At 43.5% G+C, this 20023-nt stretch overlaps 1 long non-coding RNA gene across 2 annotated transcripts in view; it reads left to right on the top strand.

Moving 5' to 3' along the window:
- Positions 1 to 19246, top strand: part of LOC308593975 — a 41220-nt gene extending 21974 nt beyond the window's left edge. The window contains exons 2-4 of one of the 2 annotated variants that reach the window (XR_014011173.1): positions 7443 to 7592; positions 11381 to 11490; positions 17693 to 19246. This is a non-coding gene — a long non-coding RNA (uncharacterized lncRNA). Of the gene's footprint in view, positions 1 to 7442; positions 7593 to 7705; positions 9825 to 11380; positions 11491 to 17692 lie in introns of those variants that run through there. The other variant, XR_014011174.1, reaches the window with a different exon arrangement.
- Positions 19247 to 20023: the final 777 nt, after the last annotated feature.

Raw genomic sequence — 20023 nt, 5'->3', positions numbered from 1 at the left:
AATTCTATGATTCTATAGTGCAGACTCCAATACCAGCCTTCTTTGTGTTACTGCTCCCACCAGCAGTCAACTTTGTGGAAAAGGAAACAGGCTGTTGGGGTTTGGGAAATTGCTTGGGCACCATCACATTCTCAAAGATGGCAACAGGAATGTGAGGAATCTCTCTCTCTCTCTCTCTCTCTCTATCATCTATCTATCTCTATCTATCATCTATCTATCTATCTATCTATCATCTATCTATCATCTATCTATCTATCTATCATCTATCTATCTATCATCTATCTATCTATCTATCATCTATCATCTATCTATCTACCTATCTACCTATCTATCTATCTATCTATCTATCTATCTATCATCCATCTATCATCTATCTATCATCTATCTATATCTATCTATATCTATCATCTATCTATCTATCTATCTATCTATCTATCTATCTATCTATCTGTCTATCATCTATATCATCTATCTATCTATCTATCTATCTATCTATCTATCTATCTATCATCTATCTATCTATCTATCTATCATCTATCATCTATCATCTCTCTCTCTCTCTCTCTCTCTCTCTCTCTCTCTCTCTCTTATCTATCTATCATCTATCTATCTATCTATCTATCTATCATCCATCTATCTATCTATCTATCTATCTATCTATCTATCTATCATCTATCTATCTATCTATCTATCTATCTATCTATCTATCTATCATCTATCTATCTATCTGTCATCTATCATCTATCTATCTATCTATCATCTATCTATCTATCTATCTATCTATCTATCTATCTATCTATCTATCTATCTATCATCTATCTATCTATATCTATCATCTATCTATCTATCTATCTATCTATCTATCTATCATCTATCTATCGCTATTATCTACCTACCTACCTACCTATCTATCATCTATCTATCTATCATCTATCTATCTATCTATCTATCTATCTATCTATCTATCTATCTATCTATCTATCTATCTATCTATCGCTATTATCTATCTATCTATCTATCTATCTATCTATCTATCTATCTATCTATCTATCTATCATCTATCTATCTATCATCTATCTATCTATCTATCTATCATCTATCTATCTATCTATCTATCTATCTATCTATCATCTATCTATCTATCTATCTATCTATCTATCTATCTATCTATCTATCATCTATCATCTATCATCTATCATCTATCTATCTATCTATCATCTATCTATCTATCATCTATCTATCTATCTATCTATCTATCTATCTATCTATCATCTATCTATCTATCTATCATCTATCTATCTATCTATCTATCTATCTATCTATCTATCTATCTATTTATTATCTATCATCTGCAGAACTCTTTCTGAATTCAGGGGGGTCTTACCCACCACTAAAGAAAAAAGTGTGCACCAGGTATCAAAAGTCTGAGAAACACTATCTTAGATGAAGAGGTAACTGATTTTGTTTTTTCCTCAGAGCACTCAGAGAAAAAGAGGCCTTCACAAACAAAATTTACAGTGTTCTGAACATTAATGGTCAATAGCATGAAATTATATACAACTACAGCAGAAGGGAAAACAAAATGGAAAGGGAATCTAGGCCTCTCAATCAATATCTGTCCCTGTACATATTTTTTCATGGTTCAATCGCTTTTTGCCTTCTGCTCTTCAACATTCAAGCATTCTGTAGTATTAAAAACAGGTGAATGATTATAACTAAAACCCAAATCCCACTGGGGCCCGGAATAAACCTCCCCATTCAACGTGTTTCTTCAGTGCAGTTAAATGGCATTCGGGGAGCCTGTGGGCATTTTACTTTGAATATAATATTGCTGTTATTCCCAAACCGTGTGCCAGAAATTACTCGCTCTCATGGGACTCATGTTCCCACTTTCAGAAAAGCCTGCCCACTGTATCTCTGCACCATCTACAGTTCTTTTTTGGTCTTTCTTCATAGTCTTCTGAGGCCCATTCTGTCCTCCATTTGCCCACTGAATGTAAGGGTGTCTCTTCTGAAGTGGGCTAGAGATGCAGCATAACTGGCCGCAGAGAAGTCCATCTTGTGTTTTTGCACAGGGGATTGTTCCGTGCTTGCTGTGGCAAGCTCAAGAGAGCCCTGTTTCAGTTTTCCTCTTCCTCTTGCCAATGAGAGTATATGGGTATGCAGGCAGATAGCACAAGGAGCCATCACAGGGAATGGGGATCTTTGATATCCTCTTTCAACCCGTGCTATGCTCTCTACCTATGTACCCTGCAAATTATTTGTGCTCTGAAGTTACTTGCATGGCACATGGAGGCAGGGCTGTATGGGGACTTGGGAGGCATGCACAGATTGTGTTGCCTGTGTGTACCCACAAATTGCCCAGTGGCAAATTGAACAGCTATCCCAACTGCCAAGGCTCTATGACTCCTGTTGGACAATTCCCCATGTGGATGCTGTGCTCATACTCAACTGGAAGAGCCCTGTTGGGATTATCCATTATTATTATTATTATTATTATTATTATTATTATTATTATTATTATACCACCCTATACCCGGAGGTCACAGGGCGGTTCACAGAATAAAATCAAGATATAAAACCACAAAATATCTAATAAAAATAAAAACAACAAGTCAATAGCCACCCGCAAAAAACCCCACATTTTAAAAGGGCATAGGATGTAAATTGGATCAACCAAAGGCCTGGTTAAAAAGGCACATTTTCGCCTGGCGCCTAAGGGTGTATAATGAAGGTGCCAGGCAAACTTCCCAGGGGAAAGCATTCCACAGACGGGGAGCCACTGCAGAGAAGGCCTGTTCTTGTGTTGCCACCCTCCAAACCTCTCGAGAGATAATGAGTTGAATCCACAGTACAATAGTTCCATGTAGGTCCCATAGAAATTAATCTGAAAAGTTTGTTCCAATTTCAGTGAAGCCCCATTCATTTCAGTGGGAACTAAATTCCCTCAATCTGGATCTAGCCCACTGGATATTCTCTAATGAAAATGTTTCTGGATTTCCAGGTAGCTATCCACTCGGCAATCTTGCGTCTTGGGGGCCGAGTCGTGAAGCATCTGGACATTAAAACCTACAGAAGGGATATTTTTAGGCCTGACGGAGTGCACCTTACCACCACAGGAAATGAACACTGATTGGACGACATCAGGCATGGCCTCCTGGAATGGTTGTCGGACTGCTAAGGGTTTTTTCAGATGTAGGTAGTCTTGGCGGTGAGACCGCGATTTTGCGGTCTTGAGTGGCGGTTATAGGCCTTGGGTGGAATCCTTTAGTCTATCTTCCCTAAAGGGGTGTGTGTGTGAAGCGGTGACACATGACCCCCCCATGGTGGCAATCCCAGGGTTCCCCGTTAAAGGGGTTGTGTTGAGGGGAGTCACTGGCCATATGCTCCCCTGTGTTGTGGTGAAATTGGGGGTGTGTGTGTGTGAGCTCTCTGCTTAAACATATGTCTTCCAGAGCCAGCCCAATCCCCAAACAGATTGGATAACCCTGATGTGCCCCAGATCCCCAGCTGGGGACTGGGAGGTATATACGCCCAATGCCTAAGCCAAGGTCTTCCTACATCTGAAAGTTTAATAAAGTTGTGACCAATTTTAATCCCATAACACAGGCATGTCCAAAGTCCGTTTCTGAGGCCTAATCTGGCCCACTGGTTGGTTTAATCCAGCCCCTGTGGCAGTTTATTTACTGGGGTAAAATCCTAAAAAACCCCTCAATAATTGCAATCCTAAAAGAAGCTCCATAACTCCAACTCTAAAAAAGTTCAACATCTCAACTTCAATCCTAAAACAAAGCTCAACAACTTTGGTTGGCCCCCATGGCCCTTCACTTCATCAAATCTGGCCTTCTTTGAAAACAGTTTGGACACCACTGCCATAACACGTTGTCATGAGTCATTATTCCACCTGGGTGTTGCCTGGGGGTCTCCGCCTGGGCGCACAATATTTCACACAATGCCTCCTAGTCTTGGAGACTCTCCCCTGTGACTTTCTTAATGCAGTGTCTTCCAGCAATGAAATAATGCCGGGGGATGGAAATTTTCCAAGAAGAACATCACTTTTGGTGCCTCCAGATTGCCAGTATTTTGCAAGAGGTGTTCAAGGGCATTGTTATGTACTGAGTTGAATAGGATCCAAAATGCAGCAGTCTGATTGGTCCTAGAACAATAGGATCCAAAATGCAGCAGTCTGATTGGTCCTAGAACAATAGGATTCAGAATGCAGCAGGCTGATTGGTCCTAGAACAATGTGGCAGTATGATTGGTCCACAGGAGCCACCCAATCCAGCTCCAGGTGGAAGTGAATCCGCAACCTGATTGGCCTACAGAAGAATCCCGGAATTAGCCAATCACGTGGGGCCCATTGTGTAAATAATGTATATAAGGCAGACATCCTGGGGGAACTTCCATTCCTCCTCACCACTATGAGCTGAATAAAGAGCATGAAATCCACTCTCGACTCTGAGTATATTTCAGGCATCATGGAACTTTAGGTTTGTAGAATTAAAGCACATTGAAGGGGCTCTGTCTCCTTAACACAACAAATCAACTTGAAAAAAGAATCAGGCTTTTTGTAGTTTGGAAGGTGATGGGGGAAATGCATTGAAAAGTGTGGAATGCATAAATGGCTAATGGGAAGATGTGTAAATACCTTGCAGAAAAATCAGGATGGGTGCAGGATGAATATAAGCGCCATACAAGCAAATCAGAATAAATGCTCAGTCAAGACTGGATATGTGGTAGCCTCTGTTTCGTCTGAAGGAGCCCTCCATACTTGTTTATAAAAAAATAAATTGTAATGGCTGAAGATGATGCAAGCAGAAAAATGGTTTATGGAAGAAATGGAAACTTTGAAACACAAAGTCAAGTGTATCAGTGATTTCAATAAGACGACAAATGATGACCTAACTGATGTTATGCTAGGAATAAAATAGAAATATGCTGAGGCTAGGCCAAGCCTGGATGGGAGACAGAAAAGCTTAGAGAAACTATTACAGAATGATAGCTGAACATCATGTTAGCGTGACAGGAGATTCTGAGCACACACAAAGACGTTACAGTGACAGAGTTTTTCAAGGGCTCCTAACAGTTCACTGAAGATGCAATGGCAACCAGTTCCATCCATGCAATAAGCAATGTTTAAAAATAACACCCCTCTTGAGCTGACAATCATCATGGAAGAACAAAGATTTGTGCGGATGAAAGGAAGGAAAAGTTCAGTGATATACAGTGACTGTTCATAGTGAGGTTGACAGGAATTTGTACTTCTGTCCAGACGCTGCTTATTTCACTGTTTCCCAAAATCCTGATAGCTGAGGCTCATTTTCCCCTTGAATTAAAACTGGAGACATATTTTATTATTATTATTTTTAACACCTGAGATGGTTTGCTTTAAGAGCGTGGGAAGACAAAGGTTTACCTGCTTTCTGAGAAACCCACCCTCCTGTGTTCTACATGGGCATTTCATCAGCTACTTATTTTTGCAATTTATATACAGTGGTACCTTGGGTTACATACGCTTCAGGTTACAGACTCCACTAACCCAGGAATAGTACTTCGGGTTAAGAACTTTGCTTCAGGATAAGAACAGAAATTGTGTGGCAGCGGCGGCGGCAGCAGCAGCGGGAGGCCCCATTAACTAAAGTGGTACTTCAGGTTAAGAACAGTTTCAGGTTAAGAACGGACCTCCAGAATGAATTAAGTTCTTAACCCGAGGTACCACTGTATCCCAACTTTTGCATAAGGAAAACAAGATAATAATAAAAACAGGAATGAATAAAGAAGCAGAAGGAAAGGTAAGGATGCTCTGGTAACTCATAATCCTAACATAGCAGGCACTCCATTAAAAACTGGAACTAGTTATCAAACGCCATTAAAAGCCAAAGAACAGGATGAATTTCCTGGCACCCAAAGAACAGGAAAGAAAGAAGCATGATGGGTCCCCCCCATAACTTGGGGTGCTTCCAGGTGACTTGTTACTGAGCATTCATCCTGATTGGATTAGATGATGTGTGTCAAAGCAAAGGTTACCTCATACTTTTCAGTGCATTCTCCCCTCACTTTCCTTATTGCAAAAAGTCCAGAATTCCTCAGCATCGCCTACACTGAAGGGCATCAGTTCTCCAGGGTCTCAGACTTGTGGTCTTTTCCAGCTGCACTTGGAGTTGCCAGGGATTGGACTCTGGGATCTTCTGAATCCAGAGTACATATTCTGGCATTGAGTTATACCTCTCCCACAAATATTTTAGCCATGGACGGGTTTGAATCAGTGAACTCCTGGGTATATGTTTGCTTGCACCTCAGGGTCCCAACTGACCCAGTGCAGACATAGATTTTGTTCTGTGTTTTCTTCCAGTTCCAACTACACATTAATAGTGAGCCAGTGTGGTGTAGTGGTTCAGAGTGGTGGACTCGTAATCTGGTGAACTGGGTTCGATTCCCCGCTCCTCCACATGCAGCTGCTGGGTGACTTTGGGCTAGTCACACTTCTCTGAAGTCTCTCAGCCCCACTCACCTCACAGAGTGTTTGTTGTGGGGGGGGGGGAAGGGAAAGGAGAATGTTAGCCGCTTTGAGACTCCTTAGGGTAGTGATAAAGTGGGATATCAAATCCAAAAAATAAATAAATAGTAGCCCGAGTATAGTTAGCAAATTCACATGCACGAGTAAATGTTGGGGTCATTAGATTCATAGCAAATGTATGTGTTGTAAAGGAGTTATTCTTTTCAGTCATGATTTTACAAAGTAGCATCAGAAAGGGTGGGCAGGAGGGGAGAGGATTGTTTGCCATTGTTTTCCTTACTTTGCCAACACACACTATAAGGTGACAAGTATATTTTTAATCTGAAGAAAGCCACTTAATGTTACAACGCCCATTCATGGAATTAATGTATATTCCCATTGTTGATTTATAATGGCATGTCGGGAACAAACTGCCAGAGGTCCTAACCTGCTTTTTAAATGGAGTTAACAAACGAAATAGAAATACGAAACCGAAAGCGCACACAGCCCTCCACATTAAACTCGCATTTTACCTGTAATTTTGATCCTTTTGGGTTAAAGGAATGTTCAAATGCTTTCACAGTATTTTTTTTTTTTTGATTGAAAGAATTTGTAATTGGATTTCCAAACATGCTGCTTTCATCTTGGGCAGTACAATATGCACTTTGATAATAACACGGCTATGTCATTAGAAAGAAATCCATTTACGAGCTTCGGCATAAAATGAGATACAGAAGGAGACAATAAAATGCTTTCTAACATAATGTACCTTATTTTTCATTGTATTCCATGCCTGCATTATGAATAAGTAATTTTATAAGTGCATCACCAATACGGTTCGCCTGATCAGTGGCTGCTGTCTGTGAGCTGTCAGCTTTCCGTTGCCACCAAAACCGTTCTCACTATCATATGAATATCTAATGAACTTTATGCAACTTTATTACAGATCAGAATCGGGGGCTAGAAACTTTTTTCATGAATTTTAAAGTCATCTGAATGAGAAAAATGGAAACTGTCAATACCAAAAGGAGGAAAAATGTGAACATCTACAAATTGTTGCATTTCCCCATCATCCTGAATTGTTCCCGATTTTCATGTAAGTGTTCATTACGTTTCCATGTATTCACTGCAGCTTTGCTTTTTGTAAGTTGTCTACCTGCCAGTTGTTCTCAGCTTTAGGGATTTTGTCATATGTTTTTCTCTCCAAAGAACAGGAATGTAGGGGGTTGAATCAAGCTAAGACCATCTAGTTCAAGGGTAGCCAAAGTGTTGCCGTCCAGAGGTCTTGGACAATACTTCTCCACATCCCTCTGACCTCACCAACACCTTGCTGTGAAGATCTACTCATAACCCTGGCTTTTTAGAGTTGGTGACTTGTGGAAGTCAGTTGGTAGTTCACCACACCTCAACCAGTGTGATGCAGTCTTCAGAGATTTCCTGCTCCCAGCAGAACAGCTTCTTCCAGAGTCCTCAGTTAAGGGGAAAACTCTGTCGGAACCGAGGGATGAAAAGCCAGCTGGAGTGTCTCCCCTCTCAGCTTTGCCGCTGCAGAGATCCATCAACCTCTGCTCCCTGATGTGCATCTGTAACTCAAGCAGAGCAGGCTTGAGCACACATTACTCAGCAGTGTAAACTTCACAACAGATGAGGCTTGAGGCGCAGACACAGTAATAAACTACGCATTTATTATACATAAATCAGGACAAAAGAAAAACATGGCTTCTCTCCTTTCCATTTTTCTCGGAGAGAGACTGAAAAACAAAAGCATTACAGAGCAGAAGTTCCGCTCACGCCAGCAATCTGTGCTGGAATGTAAACAGACATGTGACATGCAACATCCACATATCTGCAGCAAAGGGTGGAATGGAATCTCCCAACATCCTCCCCCATTACATGTAACCCATGGTGCAGCATTTCAGCCTAACTGCAACCGCTGTACATAAACCTGAAGTTGTTCCCTGATAACAACTTTTGACAACGGATCTGCAGGAATTTCGTTTCCTGGCATGTAGGACACCTGAATAAGTCCTTTCTGGATACATTCCCTTGCACGATGTAATTTTATCTGCAAGTACTTGGTTCTTTGCTTGCAACTCTCTGAAGCTAGCAAAGTCAAACAGGACAGTTGCAACAACCATTCACAATCCAAAAGTGAATATGACATTGCATTGAGTTCAGCTTCACAAGAGCGTAGGCTCACTGTTGTCTGCTTCTTGCATGACCAGTAAAACTGTGCTCTCCCACACAGTTCAAAGTAACAGAGTGTTCATGGTCTCCAGACACAAGACAAAGCTGAAAACTGATGTCTACTTCATAGAGTTATTCTGGTCTTTGAAGTAAAGATATATATGTACAGAGAGATCTGCTAACAACTTCACCATGCTAGCTGTCAGGGACTGGGCAGAGGAGAAATGGTGGAGACAACCTCCTCAGCCTGACCCTTCCAGAGAAGAAGAAGACAGTTCAGAATCACAACAGGGGTTTGAGGGAGGTCACAGCTCAGAGGAAGATGAGGGGAAAAGTTGGGAAATAATGGGAGAGGAGGAGGGGGCTGAGCAGCTGACTGACACGTTATCACTAGAAAGCATTCCAGACCCACCATCTCCCAGAACCAGGAGAAACTTAAAAGTAGGAGAGCAAAGAGCTTGGAGCCAGATGGCTCTAAGCAGCAACTGTAAGGTGTTTGTGTGTGTGTATGTGTGTGCGTGCTGTTGACGAATGAGGAAGTGGGAGAAAAGGGGGGTGGAGAATTACTCAGGACAACACCATTATTCCAAGAGGCTGCATTCTCAAGTCTCTCTCTGTAAATATTGAATAAAAATCAGATGGTAAGGGCTTATCCTTGTCTTATCCGTTCCTGACAACCTGCAGTGGGGGTTGGTTCCTCTGCTGCCTGACACTAACAAATGCACAGCCTCTTCCCCTGACTCTCACAGATTCAGAGTCAGACCCAGATATGCAAACAGGACAGCAGCAGGACAGGCTGTGGACAGGCCATAACAACAGTGCAAGCTATAATGAAAGCAATGCCCTAGAGACTATTATTCTATTATACTACAGTGGTACCTCCAGTTGTGAACAGGATCCGTTCCGGAGGTCTGGCTGTATCTGGAGGAATTCGCAACCAAAGGACTGCTTCTGCGCATGTGCACAGCATGGTTTAGTGCTTCTGTGCATGCGCGCAGGGTGAAACCCGGAAAAATACTTCTGGGTTTGCCACATTCCCATCCCAAAGTTTACGTATCCAGAGGGATACGTACGCGGAGATACGACTGTATTATAAATGGCCTCAGCTCTGTATACCTGAAGCGGCATCTCCACCCCCATCATTCAGCCTAGACACTTAGGTCCAGCACCGAGGGCCTTCTGGCGGTTCCCTCACTGCAAACAGTGAAGCTGCAGGGAACCAGGCAGAGGGCCTTCTCGGTAGTGGCGCCCACCCTGTGGAATACCCTCCCATCAGATGTCAAGGAGATGAGTAACCATATGACTTTCAGAAGGCATCTGAAGGTAGCCCTGTACAGGGAAGTTTTTAATGTTTGTGGTTTTATTGTGTTTTTAATATTTTGCTGGGAGCTGCCCAGAGTGGCTGGGGCAACCCAGTCAGATGGGTGGCTTATCATTATCATTATCATTATCATTATCATTATCATTATCATTATCATTATCATTATCATTATCATTATCATTATCATTATCATTAATATTATTATTCTGCTACAAGTTTGATATGGCCTTTGACTAGAACAATAAAGTCATGACCTGGACTGAGAAAAGAGTATGGCAGAGAGAGAGAGAGGGTGGCCCCAAACTTTTGCCTCTGACCCGACTTACTGATGGCATGTGACTCTCTCCTGCAGGAATGCTGCCCTTAATAGAAAAAATTCTCCCCACCCTTTCCCTGAGCTTTTCATGAGTTGACCAGCCTTTTAATTTCTCAGTTCTGTAGAGGGTGATCTTCTACTTACCATCCCCTTTACTTTGCCTCCCCGGTGCTTGGAGTGCATTGCAAATGGAGAACTCAACCAGACCAGCTTCTGCACTGCGTAGCAGCAGAGTGTTTTTGTTTAAAGCTTTCCCCATTTCTCCCTTCCTCCTTTGCTGGAGTCTGAGCTGCTCTCTCAGCATGGGGGAATTTAATGTCAAAGGTGAAGTTCTTCCAAGGTTAATGCTGATTGGATAGGAACCACTGAAGCTTTGTCTATTACTGCGTTATTCACAGAGGAATATTGCTAAGAAGTGTGCACTGCCGGTGGCATTCTTTTGAAAGCCTGGCTATGCCATTGCTGATCATCTCATCCTGTGGTATGATCCACAGATCATATACTGGATAATAAACATTTATTTTGATGCGTTTTAAGTCTGTTGCAAATTTATTCATTGTTTGCCTGTAATGTTCAGTATTGTCTACACTGATTGGCAGTAGTTTTCCAGGGTTTCAGGCAGGGAATCCCTACAGTTTGGGACCTTCGGCTCTGCCATTGACCCACAAGCTTTCTTTGTAGTATTTGTAATATTTGAAACTGGGATTAGCTGTGAGAAATCAGAATATTGCTTAAGGAGTTATGCACATTAAAAAAAGAAGAATCTGAAGATAATACTGAAATTTTAGGGAAGAGCATGTCAAGTTAAATGATATGTTTCAGGAACAGGGGAAAAAATGAATTTGTTTTTTTGAAGCAGAAATATTCTGAATGTAAGGTGAAGCCTTAGAAACTAGTACACAAAAGGGACAACATTATTCCTCCTATTATGAAAGATGAAAGTGAAGGAAAAGAGGATGGTTAAAATAGCTGCAGGAAACAAAACAACATTTTCTCTTCCGATAAGAAAGTTTATGAGGTTGACTCAGATCCTACAACCCAAAAATGTTTCTGGTTGTAGGCTCAGGTGCAGTGAGTCCACGACTGTTGAAGCCCTCAGTGAGAGAAGTAAATAAAGGCACAGGACAACGAACATGGGTTTGAATAGGCCATAACTTTTACTGATTACAGGTAAGTCATTTTCACAGAATTGCAGAGTTGGAAGAGATGACGAGGTTCATCTTCTGCCCAACATGGGGCTCAAACCCACGACCCTGAATTTTGGAGTCTCAAGCTCTACCGACTCAGCTATCCCAGCCAAAGTTGTAGGCACTGGGCATGTATCCTGAATCAAGCAGCCCAGCTGCTGGTTGATTATTTTGGTCAGGTTGACTCTGGATTAAAGATTACCCTATGACATGCATCAAATTGGGGCAACTATCAAGGCCCACCATTCTGGAGAGGTGCCTATGGCCCATCAGCCTCTGACTGGGTATCTGGCCAGGTACTCCCTTCTGGACCCCTCGCATTGGGGATGGGCTCCCAAGTAGGGATCCAACCCAATGCCTTTTCTGCCACCCAAGCTGGCCCCTTCCTGCTGGCTCACCGCCAAACCACTCACATCTGCAACCAACTCCAAAGGGGGTTGGCAATATTTCACTGTGACGCTAACATATATGAGAGAGTACTGGTGGTGGGGACATGGGTGGTGCTGTGGGTTAAACCACAGAGCCTAGGACTTGCTGATCAGAAGGTCAGCAGTTCGAATCCCCACTATGGGGTGAGCTCCCGTTGCTCGCTCCCTGCTCCTGCCAACCTAGCAGTTCGAAAGCACGTCAAAGTGCAAGTAGATCAATAGGTACTGCTCCAGCGGGAAGGTAAACGGTGTTTCCGTGTACTGCTCTGGTTCGCCAGAAGCGGCTTGGTCCTGCTGGCTACATGACCCGGAAGCTGTATGCCGGCTCCCTCGGCCAATAAAGCGAGATGAGCACCGCAACCCCAGTCGGTCACGACTGGACCTAATGGTCAGGGGTCACTTTACCTTTACCTTACTGGAGGTGAAATAGTTAAACAGGTTGCCCAGTCAGGACCAAGGGGGGTGGAGTCAGTGGGACTATAAAACCAGCTTTGGGAGGGGCAAAGGGAGGAGTTTGTTGGGAGTTGGGTGGTTGGTTGGAGTGGGAGTGAATTGGGCTAGAGTTGTGGGTAGGTTGAGTTAGTGTAATGAAATAGGCTGAGTCAGGAACAGTTAGGGGCTAGGCAGACAAATAAATATTGGAGAGGTGGTTTAGTGAGTGAGAGCAGGTAGTGAAAGTTATAGGACTGGATAGGCAGCCCATGAATGTAATTGACGGATACTGTTTATGAAACCACACGCTTGTTAAACTGCAATAAAGAAACAAAAGTTTATGTTTCCATTTAACCCTGAGTGGACTCAGTATTGTCCCAGGTAGGGCCTGGGTGGTGGCAGCGAGAAATAAAGTGGTGGCACAGGGATCAATAGACAGTGAAACGTCCAGGGACTCTATGTGATCGCCACACTCACAAGCATACCTCATGCTCAGTGGATGAAAAGTGCACCCCGTCTGGTCGGAACAGACTGTCATTGTCAAATGCAATGCCAGGGTGTGGAATTCCCAAACCTCCAAGCACAGCCCTGTTCATCTTCTTCCAAGCCTGGTTGACCCAAGCAGGTTTCACAGTGCCCTTCGAATGCACTCCAACATATCAGACCAAAGTCAGGAAACACGGGTGGGTGGGGAGCAGTATGCTAAGCCTTGAGACCCGCAATTGCTGTAAAAGTGAGGCCAGTGCCCTTCCTGCTGCCCAGATCGCTTTCTCCAAACTCAATAATCAGTGCACAGGGTGGTCCCACACAATCTGTGCTGTAAGCAAAGGCTTCAGGCCATGTCAGCGCATTCTTCTGCAGCTGAACCAGGTGAGATGAGCTTGGGCATCTAGGCTGAGGTGGTGGCTCCAAGGCATTGCCATGACAATGGCCCAGTGCAAGATGCTGCAGCCACAGATCCACATTTCCATGGGGAGGATAATCAGAAGGAATGGGTAAGTTTTGTGACCTTGGGTTGACCCACTGTGAAAGGGATGGGTGGCATAATCAGTGGGGTTAAGCAAGCACGGCCTTCTTCAAAACTGCTGTAAATTGCCACAGACGTGGCTGCTTTATATGTGTGGGTGGCGGACCTGGGTGATGCCTAGGCCACCCAGGTCCGCCAGCCAGGCCGCACCTCCCAGCCTGCCTGCGACTGGCCAATTCAAGGCTCCCAGAGGCCAACATGGCTGCTGGAGGGGTGTTATGTATTCAGTGGTCTGTGTTTGCCTGAGCTTGAGTCTGGACTAAGGGTTCTGAGCCCCTGTGTTCTGATTCGATGCATGATATCCAATCACAGAGCATGTCAGGATTTGGGCCTCTGCCATTGGCCCTTAAATTCTGATTTACGACTCACAGCTTGGAAGTTTAGACAGCCAATCACGTTGGGAGTGGGAGTGGCCCAGGCGTCCAGAAATGTATATAAGCAGTTGTTTTGCCCTTGTTGTCCAGTTATGTAGTTCAATAAAGGTTCTTGCTGTTATCACTGTGTCTTGCCTTGTGGGAACACAATGGCTATGGCCCCCAAATGGCCACAACAGTCAGATTCCCAGGATTACCAGTGAGTGTTTTATAATCATTAGAATATTTCTTGTACTGATACACAGGATACAGAAAAAAACTTTGCATTTCCCCCTGGGCAAAAAATACTTTGCTTTCAATGCTCATAAAAGCAACATTGCTGCTGGCCACAGGTAGGGTGGTGACTGCCACCCACAAGTAATTTATTTAGCAGTATCAATGCCGTAGCAAAACCAGCCTGTAATGTGAAGCCGGCACCTTCACAAACATCATATGAAGGATTTTTAGTAGGAAAGTGGAAATTCTCTACCCAGAAAAACATTTGCTTAATCCTTTTTAACCCCCCCCCAACATATTTCCATTAGGGCACCTGGATCCATAACTTCATGTGATAAAATAAGTGTTATTCATATATGAGTGAACATAGTGTTTCGGTCCTTCTTGTGGGACTTGCCCCTGTTACTAGGGGACGTTTTCCTTTTACTGGAAGTGGTTAAGAAAATCTCAGCAGGCTTTGGTACAATTATCGTGGCCTGTGGTTTCCATCTTCTGCCCTCCTAGCTCTGCAGTTTCTCAACCGGTGGGAATTTAGCAAACTACTTGGAAGGAGTTCAGGTCAATCAGGCATCAAAATCTACCTTCTTCTCACACACTAGACGGTACTGACGCAGTCTGAAAGCTGCACTGTGCCTTTTCACACGGTGTGCTCACTGGGGACAGGAGCACCAGGGTTGGGAAATGGTGTCCAAAAATAAACACCTTTCAGGACTTTCACGGTAGGGCCTCTCTCTCTCTCTCTCTTCTGTCCTGGAAACTGAACACAGTATCTTCTTTCTTCAGCCGCAGCATCTCTGTTAGGATTAGTTGTATGTGGTTATCAGGAAGAATGCAATGCGGTTATGAAGTCCCAGCACACAAGAGAAGGAAAGCACTCACAACCTTGCACACCTCCTTTTTCGTTTTGTGCAGATTAAAAGTACAGATGACGAGCTGGGAAAGAAATACTTCAAACAGAATTTGAATTCAGTGTTCCTGAAATTGGCTGGAATGAAAAGCGCAGGTCACAGAATCATAGAGTTGTAGGTCCGGAAGGGAACATGAGGATCATGTAGTCCAATCCCCTAGAATGCAGGAATAGGTAGCTGTTCCATATGGGGATTGAACCTGCAACCTTGGCGTTATCAGCGCCATGCTCTAACCCACTGCGCTTTCCAGGCTTGTATCCTCCACATGTTCCCTCAAATCTAGCATAACGGGACTTGGGATTCAAATAATGGATTGCATTCTAAGATAAGTTCGCTTAAATTGCCCATCTACTTCTCCCTCTGCAACCACCTGTCTCTCCTCCAGGTGAAGAGGGTCCCTCACAATAGGGTTGCCATACGTCTGGAATTTCTTGGAAATTGCTGGGATTCGGCCATCCGAAACAGTGTCCAGGTGGAAAATGCTGGAATGTCCGGAAAAATAAACAAGGACTTTCACTTTTTGAAATATGGCAACCCTACCACGACTAAGGGACGCGGGTGGTGCTGTGGTCTAAACCACAGAGCCTAGGGCTTGCCGATCAGAAGGTCAGCCGTTCAAATCCCTGCGACAGGGTGAGCTCCCGTTGCTTGGTCCCTGCTCCTGCCCACCGAGCAGTTCAGAAGCACGTCAAAGTGCAAGTAGATAAATAGGTACCGCTCCAGCGGGAAGGTAAACGGCATTTCCATGAGCTGCTCTGGTTCACCAGAAGCGACTTAGTCATGCTGGCCACATGACCCGGAAGCTGTCTGCAGACAAACGCCGGCTCCCTCCTGCTGCCTGAGGTGCTTGCATCACCTTGCCTCTTGGGTGGGCTGGCCCTGTGAAGACTTCACAGGTGGGCCTAAGCGGACCTTAGTTCAGGAGGATCATCCTGAAGGCAGAGACATTACAGGTCAGAGTCTGAAATGAATACAGTGGTACCTCGGGTTACATACGCTTCAGGTTACATACGCTTCAGGTTACAGACTCCGCTAACCCAGAAATAGTGCTTCAGGTTAAGAACTTTGCTTCAGGATGAGAACAGAAATCGTGCTCCGGCGGCACGGCAGCAGCAGGAGGCCCCATTAGCTAAAGTGGTGCTTCAGGTTAAGGACAGTGTCAGGTTAAGTACGGACCTCTGGAATGAATTAAGTACTTAACCCGAGGTACCACTGTACTTCATCTGAAAGAGGCCTGAAGAGGGAAGACAGGCAGCAGGAGACGGAAAAGTTGATTGATGGACATGGATGCTGGAAGACTGGAAAGGACTAGCGGAAGCTGGATAGAGAGCCAGTCGAACAAGTAGAGATACCTAGAGAGATGAAGGAGTCCCACATGCAAGCCTAGTTTTTTGTGCAAAGGTTCAAGCCTGACTGGGGGAATTATTTAATAAACAATAATTAATGTAAGTGATGATGATGATAACAGGCCACATCAGAGGGCAACTAGTGAGCTGTGTAAAAGGTGGTAATTGGGAAGAAAACACTGCCCCTTTTCTTCAGTCCTGAGAGTTCATAGTGAAGTGTACCTGTGTAGTATCACCATCATTTTTATTTTTAAAATTTATATACTCCTCTTCACCTGAAGGTCACAGGGAGGTATACAACATAAAAACCTCAAAATAAAAATACAAAACATAATAATAAAAACCAATACCCCCACCCAGTGCACAAATGAGAAGACACCTAGTTCAACATCCTGGATGATCTGATTGTAATTCACTGCTGTTCTGGATGATATCCTCATTGCTACCACATATTTCCTCAAAGGACCTGTGAAAGCCTTTGATTGAAACTGGCTTTATCCAGCTCTGCAATTCTGGAAACAGTCATTTTTAATTCAAAGGACCAGACCCCAAAATGTGACTACAGTGGTACCTCAGGTTAAGAACTTATTTCGTTCCGGAGTTTGGTTCTTAACCTGAAACTGTTCTTAACCTGAGGTACCACTTTAGCTAATGTGGCCTCCTGCCGCTGCACGATTTCTGTTCTCATCCTGAAGCAAAGTTCTTAACCCGAGGTACTATTTCTGGGTTAGCAGAGTCTGTAACCTGAAGTGTCTGTAACCCGAGGTACCACTGTATTTATTTGGAACGACCTGATAGGTCTTTCTTTCTCTTTAGGTCAGGAATGGCCAAACTTGTCCCGCCAGCTGTTTTGGGACTACAGTTCCCACCATCCCTGACCACTGGTCCTGTTAGCTAGGGATGATGGGAGTTGTAGTCCCAAAACAGCTGGAGGGCCAAGTTTGGCCATGCCTGCTTTAGGTAGGGGAAAAAAAAATCTTTCTGACAGCGGAACAGTCTCCCTTGGGAGAAACTAAATACTTTACATTCATTCATTTCTCCCCACAAAACATTGTTATTTTCTGTAACAGCCTTCCCTAATCTTGTTCCCTGCAGATGTTTTGGACTACATTTGCCATGCTGGTCAGGTCTGATGAGAATTGGGAGGGCACCAAGTTGGGAATGACAGTTCTGTAGTAAATATCAGGCTTGGTCAGTTATGTCCCTTTTGCATTTTACGGAATCTAAAGCCATTTAAACGTTGGGCAAGCAAACCTTAATCCATTCACAATGTTATAAATGATACAATACTGTCTCCCCCGCCCCCTGGTAAAGAAAGAAGAAATCAAGATATCTGTCAAGCCTATTTATACAGAATAGGTAACCCTGGGTCACAGGCAACGCTAATAAAAAAGAATGACAACCCATTTCTTTTAATGACAAGCTGACATATTTATTTTTATTATTCCACAAAGAACTCGCCAGACCCATCTGTCATGGAAAAGCCTCCTTCTTCAGTCTTCGGGAAATTCTCTCACTTTGAGAATTTCAGTTTTGCAGAGGAGGTGCTCAGCTTCCTTGAAATGTCAACATTTAGGGAAGAAAAAGAAAATATTTTAAAGGCTGCATTTTTCTTATCTGTGCTGCTTTTGTTTTCAAAGCTAAGCTGTGGTGTTAATATAGATCAGTGTTTGCTGGACCATGTGTAGGTATACAGATCGGTGGCCTTTGAAATGTGAAGAAGATGGGGGGGAGGGGAGATTCATTGGACGCTTGAGGGAGTTCCTCAGTGAGTAGATCAGCAGCGGTAGACAAGCCCTTGAAAGAAAGGTATCCCAATGCAGATGGTATCCTCTGGTAATGAACAGATCTAGGAGAGTGGGCATCTTTTAGGGCAGCAGTGGGAAGAGGCATCTGTGGCTCTCCAGATATTGCCAGGCTACAATTTATATAAGCTCTGATCAGTTGGCCATGCTGGGTGGGATGGATGGGAGTTGGAATCCAAGGACCCCTGAAGATCCACAGCTACCCTAGGGCACTGTCCTCCAACTGGTGGGTTGGGACCCATCTGTGGGCTGCAGCCAGATCCAAGGTGGGTTGCAACAGGAGCACGACCACCTGTCAGGCTCCCTCCCCCTGTGGCAGTAGATAAGAGATCAAACAAAAGGAATGCCTTACCAGTTAGAACCTTTTATAATCATAGCGGGAGAGCAAAGAACACATCTCTTCGAAATGGCGGTGCTCCCAATTAAGGGATACTCCCCCCTCCGTCCCTATTAATCTGACCACTCCTATGTCTTGTAATCTGAGCTTGTACCCTCTGTGCTTTCTGTTCTGAGGCTTTCTGAGCTCTCCGTGACTTTGGAGAAGGGGGGTGGATGCTATCCAGTGCCTGCGAATCTGTTAACTCTCTCTCTCTTCTAGTGTTTCTTCTGCTAGCTGTTCCCCATCCAGTATTTACCAGCTTCTGCCTTCTGAACTATGCCCCTCTGCAAACCCCTGTTCCAAATCTATGATGTCTTGGGAAGATTCAGGATCGGGATCAGGGGGAAGGGGTGGCTCCCACAATTCTTCCTCAGTGCTGCCCTCCTCAGCACGGATCCCGACACCACTTTGCAAATATATGGTAAAAGATTAAGAAATACATCCCCCAAAGCATGTTTGGGTTGAAAGGGGGTCCTGGGTCTGGGAAGGTTGAAGATACCTGCCCTACGGTATACTTTCAGGATGTGCCCTAGAGCAGCGGGTGCTCGAGGAAGTGATTATTTGTGAATTCTGAGGGTTAATGTGTGCATTGGAATGTAGGTACCCCTCAAATTACTCACGTCTCTGAATTTTGTGATGCAATTCTCTGTTCCAAATGACAGAAAGCTTCACTTACGAATGCGTATTTTGAAATGCGTATCGGAGAGAAAAATACATATTTCTATACAGCATTTCTTTTAAAGTCACAGATGAACGTAGAAATGGGAGGTATGCATTGACGAATCAATGCGTGCATGTTGAAGATCTTTTTATTGTTTTATCACTTGTTGTTTGCCTCCCTGCGCTCCTTTGGCGGGATATAAATTTAATAAATAAATGAAGCGACAGTGACATGGACAGAAATAGATTTAAGACTAGGGTACTTTGCTTTTTTATAATAATTTTAATTAATTTTAACATATAAATTACAATACATACCACAGAACTTCATCACTTATATAAGTTTTTTTTTTGGACTTCCATCAGCACCTCTGATGATCCACCGTTTTGACCACATTTTACGCATTTCTTAAATTCATATTGCCTTTAATTGTTTTAACTAACCATCCTCCCCCTTATCCATTTTTGCAATAATACCTCCTCACAAAACTTCTTGCAAACCTACAAGCATAGTCTGATCATCACAAATACTTTTCAAATAGTCTGTAAATTTATTCCAGTCTTCTGTGAATTTCTGGTCCCGCCGGTTTCAAATCCTTACTGTTAGTTTATCCAATTCTGCATAGTCCATTAGTTTCATCCTCCATTCTTCTTTCGTCGGTAGTTCTTCTTGCTTCCATTTTTGGGCCAATAACAATCTTGTTGCCATTGTTGCATATAAAAACAACTTACATTCCTTTCTATTTATATCACTTCCTACAATGCCCAGTAAGAATGCTTCTGGTTTCTTTATAAATGTATATTTCAACATTTTTTCCCCCATCTCATTATATATCATCTCCCAGAAGCTTTAAGACTAGGGTACTTTCCATTAAGGGCAGAGATTCTTGATCCTCTTTGTGGCTTTTGATACTGTTGACCACCATTGACTGCTTGATCTG

This window comes from Podarcis bocagei, assembly GCF_964188305.1.
Source record: "Podarcis bocagei genome assembly, chromosome: 8".
In the NCBI taxonomy this organism is placed as follows: domain Eukaryota; kingdom Metazoa; phylum Chordata; class Lepidosauria; order Squamata; family Lacertidae; genus Podarcis; species Podarcis bocagei.
This window is presented reverse-complemented; position numbering and strand designations above follow the sequence as displayed.